The sequence below is a fragment of the Schistocerca cancellata genome, chromosome 5, assembly GCF_023864275.1.
Source record: "Schistocerca cancellata isolate TAMUIC-IGC-003103 chromosome 5, iqSchCanc2.1, whole genome shotgun sequence".
NCBI classification, from domain to species: Eukaryota; Metazoa; Arthropoda; class Insecta; order Orthoptera; family Acrididae; genus Schistocerca; species Schistocerca cancellata.
The window spans coordinates 160,589,155-160,611,569 of NC_064630.1; the positions used below are offsets into that span (position 1 = coordinate 160,589,155).

Genomic DNA, 22,415 nt, shown 5'->3' on the forward strand with positions numbered 1-22,415 from the left:
TCCCGGCGTAGTGCAGCTACTACGTGAAGCATGGACTCAACAAGTCGTTGGAAGTCCTCCTTGCAAATCCTTCGCAGAAATACTGAGCCACACTGCCTCTATAGCCGTCCATAATTGCGTAGCTGTTCCAGGGTTTTGCGCACGAACCGCCCTCTCGATTATTTCCCATAAATATTCGACGGGACTCATGTCGGGCGTTCTGGGTGACCAAAATATTCTCTCAAATTTCCAGAATGTTCCCCAAAGCAATCGCCAACAATTGTGGCCCGTGACATGGCACATTGTCATCCGTAAAAATTCCATCATTGTTTGGGAATACGAAGTTCATGAATGCCTGCGAATGGTCACCAAGCAGCCGAACATAACCACTTTCAGTCAACGATCGGTTCAGATGGTCCAGAGGACTCTGTTCATTCCATGTAAACACTGCTCACACCAACATGGAGCTACCACCTGCTTGCACAGTGCCTTGTTGACAACTTAGGTCCATGGCTCTGCGGGGTCTGTGTCACACTCGAACCCTACCGTCAGGTCTTATCAACTATAATCGGGACTCAACTGACAAGATATGACTTTCCAGTAGTCTCGGGCTCAACCGATGTGGTCACGAACGTAGGAGAGGCGCTGCAGGCGATATCGTGCTCTTGGCAAAGACACTCGCGTCGGTCGTCCGCTCCCATAGTCCACTAACGACAAATTTCGCCGCACTATCCTAACGGACGCGTTCGTAGTACCTCCCACACTGATTTGTGTGGTTATTTACGCAGTGTTGCTTGTCTGTTAGCAAACTCGGCTGCTGCCGGTCGTTAAATGAAGACCGTCGATCACTACGGTGTCTCGTGTGAGAGGTAATGCCTCATATTCGGTATTCTCGGCACACTCTTGAGACAGTGTATCTTGGTATATGGAATTTTCTAACGATTTTAGAAATGGAATGTCCTGTTTATCGAGCACAAACTACCATTCCGCGATCAAAGTCGTGCAGCCATAATAACGTCAGAGCCTTTTCAAAACTCCACAGTGCTCTGCCCTTTTGTACCTTGTGTACGAGAAACTGCTGTCACCTGCATTTGTGCATATCGCTATTCGTGACTTTGTTACCTCACTGTATTGTACAACGTGTTTGTACATGATGGTCCACCTGTGTGTAACGACACTTGTAAAACAAAAACAAGTGGGGAAACAGAAATTTGAGGTCAAGGAGTAAGAGATCGGAGGGGAGGAAAATGAAGGAGGGTATGTTACCAACATAGTGGCCTTTTTGCAAGCCTCCATCTTCGATACAGCTCGTAATTGGCAAATGGAAAGAGAATCGTGTGACGTATCAAACGGATAATTACACTACAAAAATAATGGTGTCTTTAATTTGAAATTTCTGATACTGTTAGCACAAACTGAAGGCAGTGAGAACGTCCTGGTAGCGGGAGAGAGGAGCAACGTCTTATCGCAGAGGATTTCAGCCAGTGCTACCCAGACAGACCTTGTCCTTACTCACAGTGCAGAGGGGAAACTTTGCAAAATTCCGTGACATTGGATGTGTCACAGACAAATCGAAAGCTGGGCGATCGGAAACAGCTACGAGTGAAGCGGCACTAGCCACTGTTCTGTCATCGTTCAATAAGAGTCCAGTACCAGTACTCACCGCGTCTTACGTAAACCTGGAGCCAGTTCTAGATCAACAATCAATACATTAAAGTAAGTATTACCATTGTCAAGACAACACATGTAACAGACGTAGAAGACACAGAAGATATAAAGGGAAAACTACCACATCATATCTATATATAATTTTTTAATTCATCCTTTTCTAAAATTTTCAACAAAAAAGAATGTATTGGTAATAAAACTGAATTTGTATAAAACGACATGTAAAATCACACAATGTACGACCTGTTATATAATAACAGGCAGCAGGTCTTACTTGAGAAATAAACAAATAATGAGAATGTTGCTCACCATACATGATGGCTCCCTTTCGAAACGCAAATGGTACATCTCACTAAGAACGGTACTGATTGTCGCGTTCAGTTTGTAGACTGAGGGTCATGCAAGCTGAACAAAAACCGGAGTTTCCCCTTATGACGTTCCGTTTACGGATGAAGCTAATTTCTGTTCCACATTGAAGGTTGTTGGCCATTAAACATAATGGTTTGGTTCCAGAATGAGATTTTCACTCTGCAGCGGAGTGTGCGCTGATATGAAACTTCCTGGCAGATTAAAACTGTGTGCCCGACCGAGACTCGACTTTCTTTCAGGAGTGCTAGTTCTGCAAGGTTCGCAGGAGAGCTTCTGTAAAGTTTGGAAGGTAGGAGACGAGGTACTGGCAGAAGTAAAGCTGTGAGTACCGGCCGTGAGTCGTGCTTCGGTAGCTCAGTTGGTAGAGCACTTGCCCGCGTAAGGCAAAGGTCCCGAGTTCGAGTCTCGGTCGGGCACACAGTTTTAATCTGCCAGGAAGTTTCATATCAGCGCACACTCCGCTGCAGAGTAAAAATCTCATTCTGGAAACAACCCCCAGGCTGTGGCTAAGCCATGTCTCCGCAATATCCTTTCTTTCAGGAGTGCTAGTTCTGCAAGGTTTCGCAGGAGAGCTTCTGTAAAGTTTGGAAGGTAGGAGACGAGGTACTGGCAGAAGTAAAGCTGTGAGTACCGGGCGTGAGTCGTGCTTCGGTAGCTCAGTTGGTAGAGCACTTGCCCGCGTAAGGCAAAGGTCCCGAGTTCGAGTCTCGGTCGGGCACACAGTTTTAATCTGCCAGGAAGTTTCATATCAGCGCACACTCCGCTGCAGAGTGAAAATCTCATTCTGGAAACAACCCCCAGGCTGTGGCTAAGCCATGTCTCCGCAATATCCTTTCTTTCAGGAGTGCTAGTTCTGCAAGGTTCGCAGGAGAGCTTCTGTAAAGTTTGGAAGGTAGGAGACGAGGTACTGGCAGAAGTAAAGCTGTGAGTACCGGGCGTGAGTCGTGCTTCGGTAGCTCAGTTGGTAGAGCACTTGCCCGCGTAAGGCAAAGGTCCCGAGTTCGAGTCTCGGTCGGGCGCACAGTTTTAATCTGCCAGGAAGTTTCATAATGGTTTGGTGTGTAATATGGGGTTCGAGTATTGTTGTGACCTTGTTCGTTCGGGGTGTACTAACTGCAGTCCGTCATCTGCACGTGTTAGAGGAACATGTCCTCCACTGAGTGCTACATGAAGATGGGACATTTCGTTGCGCGGAGTGGCCGCTCCGTCTGGGGCGCCATGTGACGGATTGCGCGGCCCTTCCCGCCGGAGTTTCGAGTCCTCCCTCGGGCATGGGTGTGTGTTATTCTTAGCATAAGTTAGTTTAAGTAGTGCGTAAGTCTAGGGACCGATGACCTGAGCATTTTCGCCTCTTAGGAATTCGCACACACGGGACATTTCCAACTTCCTCTCAGCGCTGTTGCGCCCTCTCTCATCACGGGCTATCTGCCCATGCATACTTGGATTTCCAGTTTCACCAGAGATGGGCAGGTGTTACAGATCCGGTGGAGTGGCCGTCCTCTTTCCCGAATTCCAGTTCACTAGATTTCAGTCTGCAGGGAAGTGTTAAAATGGTTCAAATGGCTCTGAGCACTACGGGACTTAATGTCTCAGATCATCAGTCTCCTAGACTTAGAAATATTTAAACCTAACTAACCTAAGGACAGCACACACATCCATGCCCAAGGCAGGATTCGAACTTTCGACCATAGCAGCAGTGCGGTTCCGGGTTGGGTTGGGTTCTTTGGGGAAGGAGACCAGACAGCGAGGTCATCGGTCTCATCGGATTAGGGAAGGACGGGGAAGGAAGTCGGCCGTGCCCTTTCAAAGGAACCATCCCAGCATTTGCCTGGAGCGATTTGTGGAAATCACGGAAAACCTAAACCAGGATGGCCGGACACGGGATTAAACCGTCGTCCTCCCGAATGTGAGGCTGCGGTTCCGGACTGAAGCGCCGAGAACCGCTCGGCCACAACGGCCGGCGATAGGGAAGTGCGAAAACAATGTTTTTTATAATATATATTGATCATATATGCATTTGCTTATTCGAGGCATGCTGCCATGGGATGGTTGGTTTGCAACTGTTCAGGAAGAAATTCAATACATCATTTTTTTGTCCTCGTCTGATTCAGTTCCATTGATGGAAAATTCAGCTTTAGGTTTTGGTTTGCCACACCATGCTATTAACCGTAATTATTGATACAATATGGTGCCGAAAAACACAGTGAAGTATACAGTGGGCAACAAGTACCCTCATTACTCATTGATCTTAGCCTTTGCGTCCGATGCTGCTGACTACCACGCAAAAAATGTCAAATTTCCTCATTTACGCCTTTTATATAAATTGATTGAAGGTGACGAGGAGATTGAAAAGGGAAGGAACTACTGATGTCAGCTGCATCGGGTCTTTATGGAAATCAGCGGCGACAATAAAAAATGAGCGCCAGATCGGGATTCGATCCAAGGATAACCTGCCTTGTAATGATCTGCGTTAACCACTGCGCAGACTGTCTCGGCAGGTGTCCCGGCCGGTCCATATTCCCAACTAGCACCACCTATCCTCAGTGCCCGTCCACGTCCCCCATTCTCATTACATTGTAATTCCTGCTGGAGGTCGAAGGTTATTGTGCATCCGCACTGAAGCTGGTGGACTCATTGTCCATGCAGGCGACTCGATTGTCCAAAAGATGTCCAAAAGAACAGACACCATACATTCATGTAATTATATATGCTGTGAAGATAAAAAATTTTGCATTTTAAATTTCTGTTTGTCGACTTGTTATTGTTTCAGCACAGTAGTTTTTTGGCAGAGTAGTTCCACAGTTTTGCACTGCACCGCAGGTGCAGGTATATAGACGCACGACCTTTGGGTTGGTTAGCGAACAGCTGCTGCAAATGTGCTGGATTTTTTGTCTCCTTGCGGAGATTGTTACGCACAAAGTCTCACGCAACAGCCAAAAAAAATCAGGTCCGTGCTTAGCGGCGAGAGAACGAAACGTGACAGAGGCAGGTGTCTCGGCGCGAGGGTCGGCGCCGCGGCCGACTGTCAGCCGTGGCGGGCCGGCCAGCTCAAAGGGCGGCGCGGCAGAGGCGGCTGACAGCGGCTGTCAGCAGTCAGCGGGCAGCGGCCAGCGGCCAGCGGCGGCCGCCACGCCGGCCTGCCCCGGGCGCCGCCGCGCCGAGCTGACACCTGCCGGCCGCCGCGTCATCCGCGCTGACGGACGGCCGCGCCGGCGTGGCGGGGCGCGGCCCGCGTCGATTGCGGCTTACCGCCGCGTCGCGGCCGCTCCGCCGCTGTCGATGCGCGCAGCCGGCGCGCCGCGTCACGCGCTAATCACTCTGTGGCCGCGCAAAACTGGCTAATAGTCCGCGCGGCTCGCGAAAAAAAGATCCAGACCTGTCGCGCAATTTCCTTTTTTTTTTATTTGGACCGCAGGCGATATATTACGTATACAAAGAGCAGCAAAAAATCTTTTCATAAAAGTAATAGCTGCTGATTTTGCGGTACTGTCAAAAAGTCCAAAAGGAGCCGCCCTGCCAGCTGTAATCGTCAAGTTCAGATTGTCATCCACCTTCATCTGGTCACTTCAAAATGGTTCAAATGGCTCTGAACACTATGGGACTTAACATCTGTGGTCATCAGTCCCCTAGAACTTAGAACTACTTAAACCTAACTCACCTAAGGACATGACACACATCCATGCCCGAGGCAGGATTCGAACCTGCGACAGTAGCAGTCGCGCGGTTCCGGACTGAGCGCCTTAACCACGAGACCACCGTGGCCGGCTCTGGTCGCTTCCTTCAATTCATTTAATGTCAGGCAATTTCCTTCAGCATGTACACTAAAGAGTCAAAGAAACTGCCACGCCTGCCTAATATCATGTAGGACCGCCGCGAGCACGCATAAGTGCCGCATCACGACATGGACTCGACCAATGAAGTAGTGCTGGAGGGAATTGACACCATGAATCCTGCAGGGGGTCCATAAATCCATACGAATACGAGGGGGTGGAGATTTCTTCTGAACAGCTCGTTGCAAGGCATCCCAGATATGCTCAATAATTTTCATGTCTGGCGAGTGGCCAGCGGAGGTGTTTAAACTCAGAAGAGTGTTCCTGGAGCCACTCTGTAGCAACTATGGATTTGTGAGGTGTCGCATTGCCCTACTGGAGTTGGCCAAGTCCGTCGGTACGCGCAATGGAGCATGAATGGATGCAGGTGATTAGACAGGATGCTTCCGTACGTGTCACCTGTCAGAGTCGTATCTAGAAGTATCAGGGGTCCCACATCACTCCAACTAAACCCGCCCCACACCATTACAGTGCCCCCATCAGCTTGAACAGTCCCCTGCTGACATGCAGTGTCCATGCATTCATGAGATTGTCTCCATACCCGTGCACGTCCATCCACTCGATATAATTTGAAACGATACTCTTCCGACCAGGCATCATGTTTCCAGTCATCAACAGTGCGATGTTGTTATTGACGGGCCCAGACGAGGCGTAGAGCTTTGTGTCGTGCAGTCATCAAGGATATACGAGTGGGCCTTCCGTTCCGCGGCTGGCTCTGAGCACTATGCTACTTAACTTCTGAGGTCATCAGTCCCCTAGAACTTAGAACTACTTAAACCTAACTAACCTAAGGACATGACACACATCCATGCCCGAGGCAGGATTCGAACCTGCGACCGTAGCGGTAGCGCGGTTCCAGACTGTAGCGCCTGGAACCGCTCGGCCACTCTGGCCGGCCTTCCGCTCCGAAAGCCCATATCGATGTTTCGTTGAATAGTTTGTCTATTGTCACTCGTTGATGTCCCAGCACTGAAATCTGCAGCAATTTGTGGAAGGATTGCACTTCTGTCACGTTGAACGATTCTCTATAGTCGTCGTTGGTCCCGCTCTTGCGGGATATTTTTCCGGCCGCAGCGATGTCGGAGATTTGATGCTTTGCCGGATTTCTGATATTCAAGGTACACTCCTGAAATGGTCGTACGGGAAAATCCCCACTTCATCGCTACCTCGGAATGCTTTGTCCCATCGCTTGTAGCAGCAGACATGAAAATTATTGAGCATATCTGGGATGCCTTGCAACGTGCCACTGTAGTAGCAGTAACCGATCTAACAAGTGCGCCAGATACTTGTCTTATAGGTGTTGCCGACCGCGGCGCCGTATTCTACCTGTTTACATATCTCTGTGTTTGAATACTCATGCTTATACCAGTTTCTTTGGGGCTTCAGTTTAGTTGCACTCTGCTCGCAAAATATAATTACTAATCAGCTTATCCTGTCTCCTCACACACAACGACCACCAACGTATCGTCTATAGGTACAGGGTGTTTCAAAAATGACCGGTACATTTGAAACGGCAATAAAAACTAAACGAGCAGCGATAGAAATACACCGTTTGTTGCAATATGCTTGGGACAACAGTACATTTTCAGGCAGACAAACTTTCGAAATTACAGTAGTTACAATTTTCAACAACAGATGGCGCTGCGGTCTGGGAAACTCTATAGTACGATATTTTCCACATATCCACCATGCGTAGCAATAATATGGCGTAGTCTCTGAATGAAATTACCCGAAACCTTTGACAACGTGTCTGGCGGAATGGCTTCACATGCAGATGAGATGTACTGCTTCAGCTATTCAATTGTTTCTGGATTTTGGCGGTACACCTGGTCTTTCAAGTGTCCCCACAGAAAGAAGTCACAGGGATTCATGTCTGGCGAATAGGGAGGCCAATCCACGCCGCCTCCTGTATGTTTCGGATAGCCCAAAGCAATCACACGATCATCGAAATATTCATTCAGAAATTAAAGACGTCGGCCGTGCGATGTGGCCGGGCACCATCTTGCATAAACCACGAGGTGTTCGCAGTGTCGTCTAAGGCAGTTTGTACCGCCACAAATTCACTTGCAGCGCCATCTGTTGTTGAAAATTGCAACTACTGTAATTTCGAAAGTTTGTCCGCCTGAAAATGTACTGTTGTCCCAAGCATATTGCAACAAACGGTGTATTTCTATCGCTGCTCGTTTAGTTTTTATTGCCGTTTCAAATATACCGGTCATTTTTGAAACACCCTGTACGTTAAATGCAATACCAGTATGCTCCTTTCCTTAGCTTCACATCTTGGTTCTTTGCTGCGCATATCATCTCATCCTCAAGAACCAAAAACTACATTACTTCTAAATCTTATCTCAATGCACCTCAAAGGACCAACTTCTATCCTCAGACCAAGTTCCATAGAGGGAATCGCTCATCGGACAAAGGAGACGATTCACTTTTTTTTGCCTTGGTGGGCCAAGGATTAGAAGATTTGTGAGTCTAATTTTAAAATAAAGACACACAAGCAATAAGTTTATTACAGTCATTTTCACATGCGATACACATATTACAAATAAAATTTTATTACAGTCACAATTTTATTACGGTCATTATTACATATGATGCAAAGAAAATTTCCTCTTTTGTTTCCTCATCGTTGATGCTATACCTGAGTGGACAGGCATCAGCGCCGCTCCATTTCAACAGTCTCACTCATCCTGCCGTGAAGATATGTCTTCAGATGGCGTAAGGTTGAGAAAGATCCCTCCGCAATGCTGATTGTTACACGAAATGTGTTCAACAAATGACACAATACTAATATTTGCCATCGCCACTGGTCTTTTATTGGCGCCTACTGGAGACTTTTCCATATTTTCGTTTATTTGTTGCAAATTTGGAAGATCGTCTTTGTATGGTTCAGCACTTTGCGACAGCAATTTTTGTAGATGTCTGATTCTTTGTTGCTTAGCTGTAGGGAGTCTTAATGACATTTGATTCTGCAAAAAATAAAGAATAGGTATGGCAGACGGTGAAATCTGGTTTTGCAGGATAGAGCGGATCAGGTTATGGTTGTCGAGGCTGCCGTCATAAGTTACCGTCAGTTACACAAAATACACAAAGTTTTATTTTCCTAAGAACCACTTCATTACACTTTGCTTTAAAAGGATCAAAATAAAACAATATGGCTGAAGGACTAATTAAGAAAGCTTGAGATACCTCCTAGGCTGAAGGCCCAAAACCATACCAAAAACTAGAACAACTAAAGGCCTGAACACATAAAAAATTGCGTTAAAGAATACACGCGGCTGAAGGCTTTATTTAAAAAATATTTCACGTAAAAGCTCAGCTGAAGGCCACACACAGGACATTGAACAACTTAGGGCTTAACGCCTGGATAAGAGAATTTCAGCTAGAACCAACTTTCAAAATTTAGTTTTGAAACAAATCAATCTTCAAATTTTAATTCAAGTCGGCTGAAGGCCTTATCTTAAAAATATTTGACGTGAAAGCTCGGCTGAAGGCCACACACTGGACATTGAACAACTCAGGGCTTAAGGCCTTGATAACAAGAATTTCAGATAGAACAAACTTTCGAAAGTTAGTTTTTAAGCACATCAATCTTCAAATTTTAATTTGCGTCAGCTGAAGGCCTTATTTTAAAATTAAAACAAACTAAATTAATAGACAGCTGAAGGCCGCGCACAGTACATCAGACTAAAATGAAAATTACAATCTAAAACCAGCAGAACAGGACCAAAGGAAAGCGAGATAGGGTATCAGCATTCGCATGCTTCGACGTGGGCCTGTATAATATTTCGTACTGATACTGTGACTGTAAGAAAGCCTAACGCTGCCTACAGCTTTTGAGCCGTGCGAGGAGGAATAGGTTTGGGTGGACGAAACCAGGATTCAAATGGCTTATGGTCCTTCACATGATAAATCTTCCGACCAAGCAGGTAATGGAGAAACTTTGTCAGGCCACAGATAACAGCGAGTGCTTCCTTCTCGATTTGGGAATAGTTACATTGAGTCTTGGTCAATAACCTGGAAGTGAAACCAGTCGGCCTGCCCTGCGAACCAAATCTGCGCGAGAACAAAAAATGGTTTAAATGGCTCTGAGCACTATGGGACTCAACTTCTGAGGTCATTAGTCCCCTAGAACTTAGTACTAGTTGAACCTAACTAACCTAAGGACATCACACACATCCATGCCAGAGGCAGGATTCGAACCTGCGATCGTAGTGGTCTCGCGGTTCCAGACTGCAGCGCCTATAACCGCACGGCCACTTCGGCCGGCCTGCGCGAGAACACAGCTCCGATCTCGTACGAAAGAGCGTCCACTGCCAAAATCGCGGGCTGAGCGGGATCGAAATGAACAACGCGTTAATCACTCAACATGGAATTTTTAAGGTTCTGGAATGCATTCTGACACTTTTTGTACAAACAAAAGGCACATTCATCTGGCGCAACCGATGCAACGGAGCCGTTACCTGGGCTGTGTTGGGTATAAACGGGATATTATATGTCAACTTCCCGAGAACTGATTGCAATTCTGTCACGTTTCGCGGGACACGGAGGTCCCGGATGGCGACAAAAGGTGAGTGAAGGCCATGAACACCTTGGCTATCAAGAACTTGGCCTAAGTACTGAATGCATTATTTTTCCAGACGTCTCTTCAAACCTAGAGTTGGAAGTACATGCAAAAGCGTAAGAAGGTTACTGATGTGTTCCTCCGGTGTACGTCCTGACACTATAATATCGTCCAAGTCACTTGAACAAAATGGAACTTTTGCAGTAAACTAATCTAAGTAGCTTTGGAATATGGCAGGTGCGGAAGCGCTGCCAAAGTGAAAGCACAAAAATTTTAACAATCCTGATTGTCTGTTGACCACAAACACTTTCTGACATTCCCCATCTAGCAGAATAGGTAAATATGCATCGTGTAAGTCGCTATTTGAAAAATAGCAGCTTGCACCAAGCCTGTCAGTTAGTAGCGCATGGCAACGCAACAGATAAGTATCAATTATTGTTTGTGGACTCACAGTGGACTCACAGTGGATTTAAGGTCAACACAGATACGAAGTCTTCCAGAAGGCTTTCGTAAGATTACTAAGGGAGGAGAGGCCTTTAACTAGCCTGGATAGGAACAATATCACCATTCTCTTGACATTCTTTAAATTCACTTGCAACGTTGTCTCTAAGTGCATGAGGGACGAGACATTCCCGAAAAAACTTAGGTTCCTCATTGCCCTTCATTGTAAGGTGCACCACAAAACTATTTGTTCTGCCCAGTTCTTCAGAAAATAAATCAGAAAACTCCTTAATCAAATGTGTAAAACTGTCTTTTGGATTGAATGCAGAAACAGAAAGTACATTTTCCTAAGACCAAACATACCAGGTAAATCTAATCCAAAAATATTTTAACAGTCTCGCGAACGCAGAATTGCAAATGTCACTGATTTGGTGTGAGGCTGGAATGTGGCAGGCAAACTACATGTACCAAGCACTGGAATGTCCCGACCGCTATACGGCGTAAGTTCCGTGCAAGACTTTGTCAACTGTGGTGATCCCATCTTTCATAAGTGGCACGATTAAGCAAGTAACGGAAGAGCCAGTGTGTAACTGAAGCCGCACACAGCGTCCGGCAACGTCTAAGTTCACAAAGTGTTTGTTTCACTGTCGTTGCACCGCACTTGGGTGGGGTGAAGGCACATCTTGAATTTGGTTTTTACGAGTAGAGGTAGCCGGTTTGGAAAAAACTATATTCTCCGAGTGAGTAGGCGTTCCGCACTTACGAGAACGAACGTGGATGGAAGTTTTTTAAATATTTTTTTTAAGCACACAGACGTACATGACCTGGCTTTCCACTAGCAAATCAAATCGTGTTCAGGGAAGGGCAGTTTTGTCTTTTATGCGTGGAAAAGCAGCGGGGACATGATTTCACCGCAAATACAGGCGTTGACACTTGTTCACTCTGGCCACAGCGCGGTGGCCTGTTCGCGCGGTGGTCGGTTGCAGTGCTGTACCTATCTGTCACTTAGTGTTGCACTACAAATGGGAGCTCCGTCGAAGTTTTCCATAGCACTATCACACGAGTCCTGATGTTCAATAATTTATACCACTTATTTCAAGGTAGGGTCAGACTCTTTGAGAATCAGTTCCCGAAGCCTACTGTCTGGCACACTGTACGTAATTGCATCACGCAACATTGCATCACCATTAAGTACTGTCCACAGCTACATTGAAAACAACACTGCTGTGTCAAACACCGGAGTTCAGCGACTCACTGATGATATGTCTGTTCTGGATTTTTCCGCAATCGAAAGAACTTGTAAGAAGCTGCAGCAGTCTGTACTTGATCCTCATAATACTTAATGAGGGCGGAAACTAAATCTTCCAAAACCAGCAACTCCAGCCTACTAATCGGAAATAACTTCTGAACAAGGTGACCAACTTCTGTGCCGGCCGTTGACAGAAAATAATAAAGTTTCACATTACCTCGCTCTTGATGTGTAGCACAATGAGCGTTGAAGTGAGTGTACCACTCGTATCATTCCTCTGGTTGTTCATTGATGTATAGAGTGTATTGCTGTGATTAACTATTACGTGACTGTTATTGTTGTGTATTGAATACAAAGGTGTTGGTGCTGTTCACATAGAACGATTGTTTCAACAGTAGGAATTAAATTTGGGTTTAACACTGTTAAACATCCTTGATAGTTTAACTTAACGAATGAGTAACACTTCGGTTGTCTCTACTAATTGATACCATCTGCCCATCCATACTGTCGCACCGCATGGGTTGCTGACTGTAAACGCCACTCCAGACTACTTATTTAAATTCTTTTTAATTAACGAATTACTGTTATTTAGCCCTCCATTAGAAGCAACACTAATAATTTTCTTATTTAAGGAACTTAGCAGTCGATTCTAACAATTACTCCTCGATAACCCTCATGAATATTCTGATAACCTATAGACTAAAAGAGAAATAAAATAATGACAGCTACGAAGAGAAAGGCAATCCATTTCATTTCCTCTGCTCCTGATGTATATTGTTTCTGACGAGTTACACACACTGCTTAACCCCTTGATATTTCAGGTACTTTCAATTTGCGAGATGGTTCCACTGCGTCTTTGAAGTGCAAGATTTACTCCTGGATTGCTAGACTGCTCAAGAAACGCATCGGCTGTGGAAATATATTCCTTTCTGATACGTGTATGAATCAGACTTTGCGGCTAATTTCATCTTCATTGTGAATTATGTCTCTTAGGCATCACTAGCACCATAAGGGAGCAATAAACGCTACAATAAACGGCGTCGACCAATGAAGCTTAAATTTCGTTTGTTCTAAGATGTAATCCCACAGGAGACTAACTCCTCAACTATATGTGGCGCATACAGCGGTTCCACTGGATGAATGTGGCAAATAATTCAAGTTATAATCATTCTACATGAGACGAGATAACTATTATTGGACATTATTCCTTCGGTAACACTCGTGACGTGCATGGCACAGATGCTCGAGCTTCGTACTTCTCCCTTCTATTAGCCGCAAACTTACGCTCCAATCCCATTTTTCCTGGTAACTTTGTCCCTTAATGGTAGAATACATACTTATTTTTCCCCACATCATATGCTACGAGAATACTGGTTACAGCGTTATTCTTAATGCACTCTGTTTGCAGAAAATATTTCATGCTGGAGACGAAAATACAGTATTAAATAATCTTATGTTTACCAATATGAGTGTAGAAACATCCGATGTAAATCATAGGCTCAAGGCGCGGTCCTCCGCGATCACCTGGGCTGACCCAGGTAGCGTCAGGCGGCCATACAATGGCGATGTAGAAATTGTTCTGTTCAAGACAGACAGCAACGAGCTCTTCAGGGGAACCTTTTCGCTAAGTTTAGCTGTTACTGGTGTTTTATAAAATGAAGTAAATTAGTTTTGAGTTTCCAACAGATTGATACAGTTACCAGACAGAAGAGTCGCAGTTTACTTAATTATGGAAGAATCGAGTTCAGTAACTCAGCTTTTCTTTTGCATTGCACGACGTTTACTATGGAGAGAAGCTTAAGTGGAAGCAACACTTCATGTGAAAACTTCCACATCCTACAGTGTCGGCCGTTTGTATATATGGCGATTATGTGATTTTATTTCAGTGATTACAGAATCAAATTGCTTGTACGCACTGGGCGACTGAGGCAGATGGGTAATGGATGTTCGTTCGAGCAAGAAATGACTGCTACGACGAAATCATAAGACAGGCGTATGAGGAGTTATGTGGTCTAGAGGCAGCCGACACGGTAGATCTGAAAAAAAAGAAAACTGATAAAATAGATCAATGACGAACTAGAACTGGTGCTGGTGTCACGGGACGTCCGACCCGAATAAATACAACGAACAATGACGAAAAAATTGAGATAAAAAAAGAGGCTTCATATATTATCCGTAGGCTCAGGGTTCAATTCCCTCTTCATCCGAACGTTTGTAATAGGCACTGAAAGATCCTGTTTATCCCTAATTACACCAAATGAGGAACATACGATTCCTCCATGGTTCTACTTCCACATTAAACGTGATGCCCCTTCGCTAACGACTACACGTTAGGTTGGGCCAGTGGCAGTATGTAGAAAGTAAGGTCACAGTGCTCGTATTCTATCCTTTATTTCAACTTGAGATGTTGAACATATTAGGTCTGGTTTCACAGGATTTGATCCTTTCGTGAGGACATAGTGCCATCAATTCGTTGTTTGCTCGAGGTTCCAAATTACTTAAGTTCTCCATGTAACGAGCATGTCACGGCCGAGTCCTAGTTCGGCAGAAAAATTTTCTTAATGTTCTTTCAGGCTTCAGCATGATCACACCTAACTGTTAATGGAAGTTGATTTTTAACGTTTCTTATTCATTGTCAATACCGATAAGTGACGGTTTGAATTCCAGAGAGATGCACATCTTTTCGTCACATGCCACTCCTAGCTACTGGCGAAGAATAGTTCGACAGTTATCGTGTCTTCTTGTGTAATCAATAACAATATGTGCGGAGTTCGATACCTGGTCATCACTCTACTCTTCGTCACGTCGCTTCAAGTTCAGACATACGCACATACCGAATCTGGCGAAGGAAACCTATGTTTGATGTCCACTCGTGGCTAGAAAACAACAGCGTTAGGGGCCACGTTCGAATCCCAGGGTCATAAATTATAAGTTTTCTCGTCATTGAAGTTCCAAACATCTCACTACTGCTGAGAAAATTCCATATCGGGCTTTTTTGTGTCCTTACTTAACAAATGGATTGGTGCTGAGTTCGATCGGCATCCAACCCATACAGTACGTCATTTCGTGTTTGTTACCTGGAAAAGAAACCATATTTAACATCTTGCGTGATTATTTAACAGGGACAATAGTTTCTAAGCAGTTATCTCGACCCAGTACAAAAATGTGCCTCATGCAGATTAATTTTCAGCTTTAGTAACTGATACTGGCTAAAACTGTATTATATCACGTCTCTTTATGGTTACTCATCAGTGACTATTAGTGTTGTGGTAGTGTCTGACAACATACGAAAATTTTAAATTTTTAACTTCACTTTGTGTTAGATTACAAATGCGATAGGTGGTTTTCGAACTGCACATGGATCAACGTGCCATCATGAAGACAGTGAATTTACTACTGGTGTGTTGTTGACGGTGAGGCCTCGATAGAGAGCTTGACGCTGTAAATCATAGTTTTTATAAGCGGTTACTTCACTAATCAGTCAAGTGAACATCGGTTAATAGATGGCTGAAAGATCCTTTAGATAAGAATAATTCAAGAATAACTTATGCGTTAGAGCTATGATCATTACCTGGGTCAGGTGTTAATGAGAGTGTTCACTTTTTACAAATGTGATTTCTCGTAAAAAAATTGTGTTTATAAGCGCTAAGGACTGTCTCAGGTATTCTCTGATATTTGTAGTACTGTGTTATTAATTTAATTGCCGTACAGAGCAGAGTTTTCTAGTGGACACAGGTGGCAACCATTTAGTATATTCAAGCGACTGTACCGAAAGTACACTAGAGGACCTGCAAGACAGTCACGTTATGTAGGATGCTTGCAACTCAGGTGAAACGCAATTCAGGTCGTTCGGATACCTTTGAGCATAAGAGTACATACGGCACAAGTTAATGTGCCACTATGATTCATGCGTCGTTACGTGATACACGTGCTTTGAGTGCAGTATTTGATGGTCACGGGTACGCTGTTCATCACACCCTATTTGTTGTGTACAACAGATGACTGGGAGCTTTGCGAGAGTGCGGCAGAACTGTATGCACTGTTGCAGTACAAGCGTTGAAGCGGGTGGTCGTGACTTTGAACAATTACTTTGAGTTACGTTTTGTAATGCGGTGTATGTTCATAATGCAATAAATATGCATTTCCGACCATTGGTTCCCTGTCTCATTATAATCGGTTGTGGATCCACTATCACCTGTTTTAATCTGATGCAAATAATTTGAGACACACTGTACCCATTATGGCAATTCATGACCATTCAGTACGGATTCAGTCCTCGTTCGACCTCTTGCGGCAACCAGCACCAGGCTGTGGGTAATGACGGTAATGGACATACTTTATGTAGTGTACAACGGATTGGGAATGTGGGTTGGAGTTGAAGCGTGCTCGGATAGTTAAAAACTCGTTAAGGCGACTGCTCACGTAAAGAGAGTAATCCAGGTTCGAGTTCGAGTCCGGTACAAATTTTCGCTTGTCACCACTGGATTTAATTCTTTGCCCGATGGCGACTAATGCAGGGACTGCAATTATGTTGAGTAATAGTTGATACATTCTGTGTGTCAGAATGCAAAGAGGAACAAGTCCTGTGTCGCACTTGACTCCCATTTTGGTTTAAGTATTTGATTGTGTATTGTTGGAACAAGCTTCAAGCAGAGCGCTCGTCTCTGATAACGAGAGGTAGGACTCAGGAACTATGTGTTTCTGGAAAGGACTGTAAGATACTTTCCCGAATAAGGTTGGACTGAAGAAAAACTAAACTCCGTCCGGATAGGTCTCCGAAGAGCCAACGGTAGCAACTTACCGCCGTGTCACCTTCAGCTACAGGCGTCACTGGATGCGGATGTGGAGGCGTGAGTGGTGAGCACACCGCTCTCCCAACAGTTATCAATTTTCGTGACCGGAGCCGCTACTTCCCAGTCAAGTAGCTTCTCAATCTGCATCACAAGGTCGGAGTGCACCCAGCTTGCCAGCGGCGCTCCATAGCCCGGATGGTCACCCATTCAAGCGTCAGTCAAGCACAACAGCGCTTAACTTTGGTAATCTGACGGGAACTGGTCTTACCACTGCGGCAAAGCCGTTGTCAATAAGGTTGGACTACTGTTCTCAAATTGAATCCTTAAGTGTCTGCACCTAACTCACTTCCAAAGAAGCCTACAACTTCTCCTCTCCTTTCCAAAATCACCTCGCTCTCACTAGATTAAAGTAGCACAGTAGACCTCAGCTCATAGTGTCTTCCAAGTCCGATTGCATCATTCAAGCAACACTTCCATCTAAAGGTGGTGGTGGGACATGTGCCGGGACGCGACGTATAACTAATTTTGTGCCGTGTGTGCTTATTACACTGAACTGGCAAAGAAACTGGTATAAGCATGCATATTCAAATACAGAGATATGTAAACAGTCAGATTACGGCGCTGCGGCCGGCAAAGCCTATATAAGACAACATGTGTCTGGCGCACTTTTTAGATCAGCTACTGCTATTACAATGGCAGGTTATCAAGATTTAAGTGAGTTTGAACGTGATGTTACAGTCGGTACACGAGGGATGGGACACAGCATCTCCGAGGTAGCTATGAAATGGTGAATTTCCCGTACGAATATTTCACGAGTGTACCATGAATATCGCGAATTCAATAAAACATCAAATCTCTGTCATCGGTGCGGCCGGAAAAAGATCCTGCAAGAACGGAACCAACGACTACTGAAGATAATCGCTCAACGTGACAGAAGCGCAGCCCTTCCACAAATTATATATATATATATATATATATATATATATATATATATATATATATATATATATATATATATATATATATAAAGGCTCACCGACCATTTGACCATCTTCTTCTTCTGTGCGAATGCACAAACAGTGCCCGATCTCTTGCGGGAAGCGGCAAAAAGCTGCGAGTAATGAGTACAATGGGCAGGGGCACTATGAATATAGTGCGGTACAATAAGTTGTGAATGTGGGTATGGCGGGAGGCGTCCCAGAGATAAGTCCCCGCAGTCACACTATCCTCTGTGTCCTCGGTGTGTCAGAAGGATAGAGCGTCTGCCATGTAAGCAGGAAATCCCGGGTTCGAGTCCCGGTCGGGGCACACATTTTCAACTGTCCCCGTTGACGTAAATAAACGCCTGTATGTAGCTAAGGGTATTTATTTCATTGTAGTTCCACAAATTGCTGCAGATTTAAATGCTGGGCCTTCAACGAGTGTCAGCATGCGATTCATTCAACGAAACATCACCGATATGGGCTTTCGGAGCCGGAGGCATACTCGTATACCCTTTAAGCCTTGCCTGGGTCCGTGAACCCCGAAATTGGATTCTTGGTGACTTGAAACATGTTGCCTGGTGGGACGAGTCTAATTTCAAATTGTATCGAGCGGATGGACGTGTACGGGTATGGAGACAACCTCATGATCCCAAGGAACCTGCAGGTCAGCATGGGACAGTTCAAGCTGGTGGAGGATCTGTAATGGTGTGGGAAGTGTGCAGTTGGACTGATATGGAACCCCTGATACGTCTAGATACGACTCTGACAGCTGACACGTACGTAAGCATCTTGTCTGATCAACTGCATCCATTCATATCCATTGTGCATTCCGACGGACTTGGGCAATTCCAGTAGGACAATGAGATACTCCACGTCCAGAATTGGTACAGAGTGGCTCTAGGAACACTATTCGGAGTTTAAAAACTTCTGCTGGCCACTAAAATCTCCAGACACGAACATTATTCAATATATCTGAGATGACATGCAACGTGATGTTCAAGAGAGATTTCCCCTCCCTTGTACTCTTACGGATTTATGGACAGCCATTTTGATTCACGTTGTCAATTCCCTCCAGCAGACGAGTCCATGCCGCATCGTGTTGCGGCACTTCTGCGTGCTCGCGGGGCCCTGCACGATATCAGGCAAGTGTATCAGTTTCTTTGGCTCTTCAGTGTATGTCCGCTTACATATACGAACAAATTCTTTGCGTGTAACTGTTACTTGCTTATGGGGTCTAGTGTACTTTCAGTTTACCGCGGCGCAGGCCATCTGCAGCGTCGGGCGCCGCCACGCCGAGACGGGCGGCCGGGCTGACGCTGCGCGTCGCGACGCCTGAGCTCAGCAGGTCTGCCGCCAGCGGCCGCAAAAAAACACAAACCGTGACAAACGCGCAGGCCGCGGCGCGCCGACGCAGCCGGCAGCGGCCGCCCGGCTCAGCGCGCGCCGGCAGCAATGGCCCGCGACGCGGCTTGCTCCCTGCGCGGGGCGCTTGGTCTGACTCCCGCCCTGCCTCTAAATGGCGCTGCCACAGTCCGACATTGCGTCTCTGCCGACGGGCACCACATCTACTGGTCAAAAGAGCTGTAGGAGTCGGAAAGTCACGATGGGCGAGAACTATCATGACGTCATCATCAGATTCTGTCATAAAAAGGAAACTACTAAAATTGATGAAAAATTTATGGAATTCTCTGACGTCCGCCCGAGTTACGTCGTAAGCTCTCGCCGATCTGTCGGCAAATAGATTCATTGCCATTTTCAGATGGTTCCCGATGAGTTCCTGATGACCAGGAACCACCTGAAGATGGTAACGACTATGTTTACCGATATATCGTGGAGAACTTACGTCGTGGCTCCAGCGGATACCTGTGAATTCTACAACTTACAAATATACCGGGGGAACCATAAGACAGTAAACGATGAAAAATAAATTTTCTTCAGATTGGAAATCTAATTTTATGGCCTTCCGTTTTTGACCTATCGCATGGTATTTCCCGAAATGTGCTACAACTGTTGTGTGATCCGTAGTGTTCTTGTGTAAGGTAGCAGATTTTCCACCTTACATGATGCTAAATCAGTACTAATACACCGAATAATAATTGATAATTGGCCCAGCGGTAGGAGAGAATGGACACAGAAAAGGAAGTTGTGTGTGTCATGTCAGACTAACGAGATGGGCTCAGAGGCTGGAACACTGCCAGAACCCCTAAAGAAGTGTTCATGTCATGTCAAACTAACGGGATGGCCGCGACCGGACCCCTGGCACTTCAGACCACCACAGACGTTCGGAGAGGCTGGGCCGTCACAACAAGAAGCGAGATGGAGCTATATGCGAAAGAGAGAAAGACGATTTCGCGCCAGTGTGGAAAATTTGCGGAAGACTGTGACAGGATTGGCTCAAAAATGGTTCAAATGGCTCTGAGCACTATGCGACTTAACTGCTGAGGTCATCAGTCGCCTAGAACTTAGAACTAATTAAACCGAACTAACCTAAGGACATCACACACATCCATGCCCGAGGCAGGATTCGAACCTGCGACCGTAGCGGTCGCCCGGCTCCAGACTGTAGGGCCTAGAACCGCACGGCTGTGACGGGATTGGTGCAGAGCGCGTAGAGATACGTGTTAAAAAGTTTGGCGGCAACAGTAACTGCGGGAGAATTCTGTGTCGTGGTTGGGTACAAACGCGCACGGATACATGGAAGTCTGTGTCGTGATTGGCTACCAACGGGCACGGATCCATGCGGCGAAGAACGGCCAGGTTTGCAAAAACTCTGAAGGAGGACTCTGGGGTCGGCTGTGGAGAAGAGCAGTTGCGGTGTCTGGCTGCCCTGCTTGGAGAGCGTGGAGAGAAGTAGGTTGGAGAAGTTGCCGGCATTGAGTCCAGTGGTTACTCTGCAAGTCTGAATAGTTTAGAGCATACAGCTCCACATTATCTGTTCCTCTGAGGAGAGAAACAGATCTGTACTAACTTGTGGTGTTCAAATGCAATCTGAAGTGTACCTTTGCTGCCGCACACTTGAGTCGACCAACTACGCTTGGCATATGTGCAAGTAGCTTGAGTATTGACTAGTGACGGACTCCGCAATTGAACACTTACGTACAGGAGTTCACGGGCGCAAACCACGTCAACGTTGGAGATTAAAGCCAAGCTCGCTCACGAGAAAGACGGCATCACGACGGTGGCTGTGTCGACCGTCGTAATCATGACGGAGAATTACGGTGATATTAGCAATCATCAGCCAAAGTAGGGCACTGTAATTCTAAATGAGCTCGTATTCCGCTAGCTCTTTGACTGGTGCTCTCTGAGTCTGTGTACGTTCAGGCAGAAGTGCAATAGAGTCACTTGCGGGTTCAGTGTTGACTTAAGTAGTTAGGAAAAGAGGATACATTGTGCCAATGATAGGCTAGTTAGGTTAGCGAGTGTATTGTATTGTCATGTTATGTTAGAAATAATGCTCATCCTGTTCTGAATAAATGTTAATTTGGTATCATATGCTAATCACCGCATTATTGATTTCGTAGCTAGCAATCATCATATTTTTATTTAATAATTAGAGTGTAATGATAATTTCGATGCAAATGATACTGGGGGCATAACCGCACCTGTAAACAGAGCCAAATTAAGTCAGATAGCAACTCAGGGTCGACTAAGACTACCAATGGTTATTTTTCAATATATCGATAATTTTACAATAAACCCCCCCTACGTTGCACTTGTACAGCGTAAATTATTCTAGAAGAGATTTTAAACTGAAAAGCAAAACAAAAATGCATTCATGAATTCAAGGAACAGCGCTAAACTTTTTCATCCTTTATGGGTTTTACGGTTTTTAGGCCGCGGTTCAGGGCACACTTCGATGCCTACCTTTTCGTCTCCTAATGCTGGAGATACCACCAGGGGCTGTAAACACTCAGGTGGCACTTTCAAACGTAAACAAATTCTGCATGCCGAAATGTTTTTCGGTGTTCACGAAACAGTCGGTTCGTCACAGCGTCAGACCGCTTCCTAAGATCGTGGAGCCGACGTCTATTATGGAGGTTTTAGCGGGGAGGAAGTGGCAGTATTTGCTTTATTTGACACTAGGGCCCACAACTTGTCTAACGTCAATCTTTCTTGCCCGCATCTCGTAGTCGTGCGGTAGCGTTCTCGCTTCCCACGCCCCGGTTCCCGGGTTCGATTCCCGGCGGGGTCAGGGATTTTCTCTGCCTCGTGATGGCTGGGTGTTGTGTGCTGTCCTTAGGTTAGTTAGGTTTAAGTAGTTCTAAGTTCTAGGGGACTGATGACCATAGATGTTAAGTCCCATAGTGCTCAGAGCCATTTGAACCATTTTGAATCAATCTTTCTTCTTTTCTGTAAAGGTATCTCTCTGTTTTTAAATGCCGGCCGCGGTGGCCGTGCGGTTCTAGGCGCTGCAGTCTGGAACCGTGGGACTGCTACGGTCGCAGGTTCGAATCCTGCATCGGGCATGGATGTGTGTGATGTCCTTAGGTTAGTTACGTTTAAGTAGTTCTAAGTTCTAGGGGACTGATGACCTAA

The 22,415-nt window shown here is 45.6% G+C and overlaps 3 non-coding genes across 3 annotated transcripts; all 3 read left to right on the top strand.

Annotated features, from left to right (window-relative positions):
* The first annotated feature begins 2,358 nt into the window (after positions 1 to 2,358).
* Positions 2,359 to 2,433, top strand: Trnat-cgu (transfer RNA threonine (anticodon CGU)). Its single transcript has one exon. It is a non-coding gene; the product is annotated as a tRNA-Thr (tRNA).
* Positions 2,434 to 2,660: 227 nt separating this feature from the next.
* On the top strand, positions 2,661 to 2,735 carry Trnat-cgu (transfer RNA threonine (anticodon CGU)). The gene has a single exon. It is a non-coding gene; the product is annotated as a tRNA-Thr (tRNA).
* Positions 2,736 to 2,962: 227 nt separating this feature from the next.
* Positions 2,963 to 3,037, top strand: Trnat-cgu (transfer RNA threonine (anticodon CGU)). The gene has a single exon. It is a non-coding gene; the product is annotated as a tRNA-Thr (tRNA).
* The last annotated feature ends 19,378 nt before the right edge of the window (positions 3,038 to 22,415 follow it).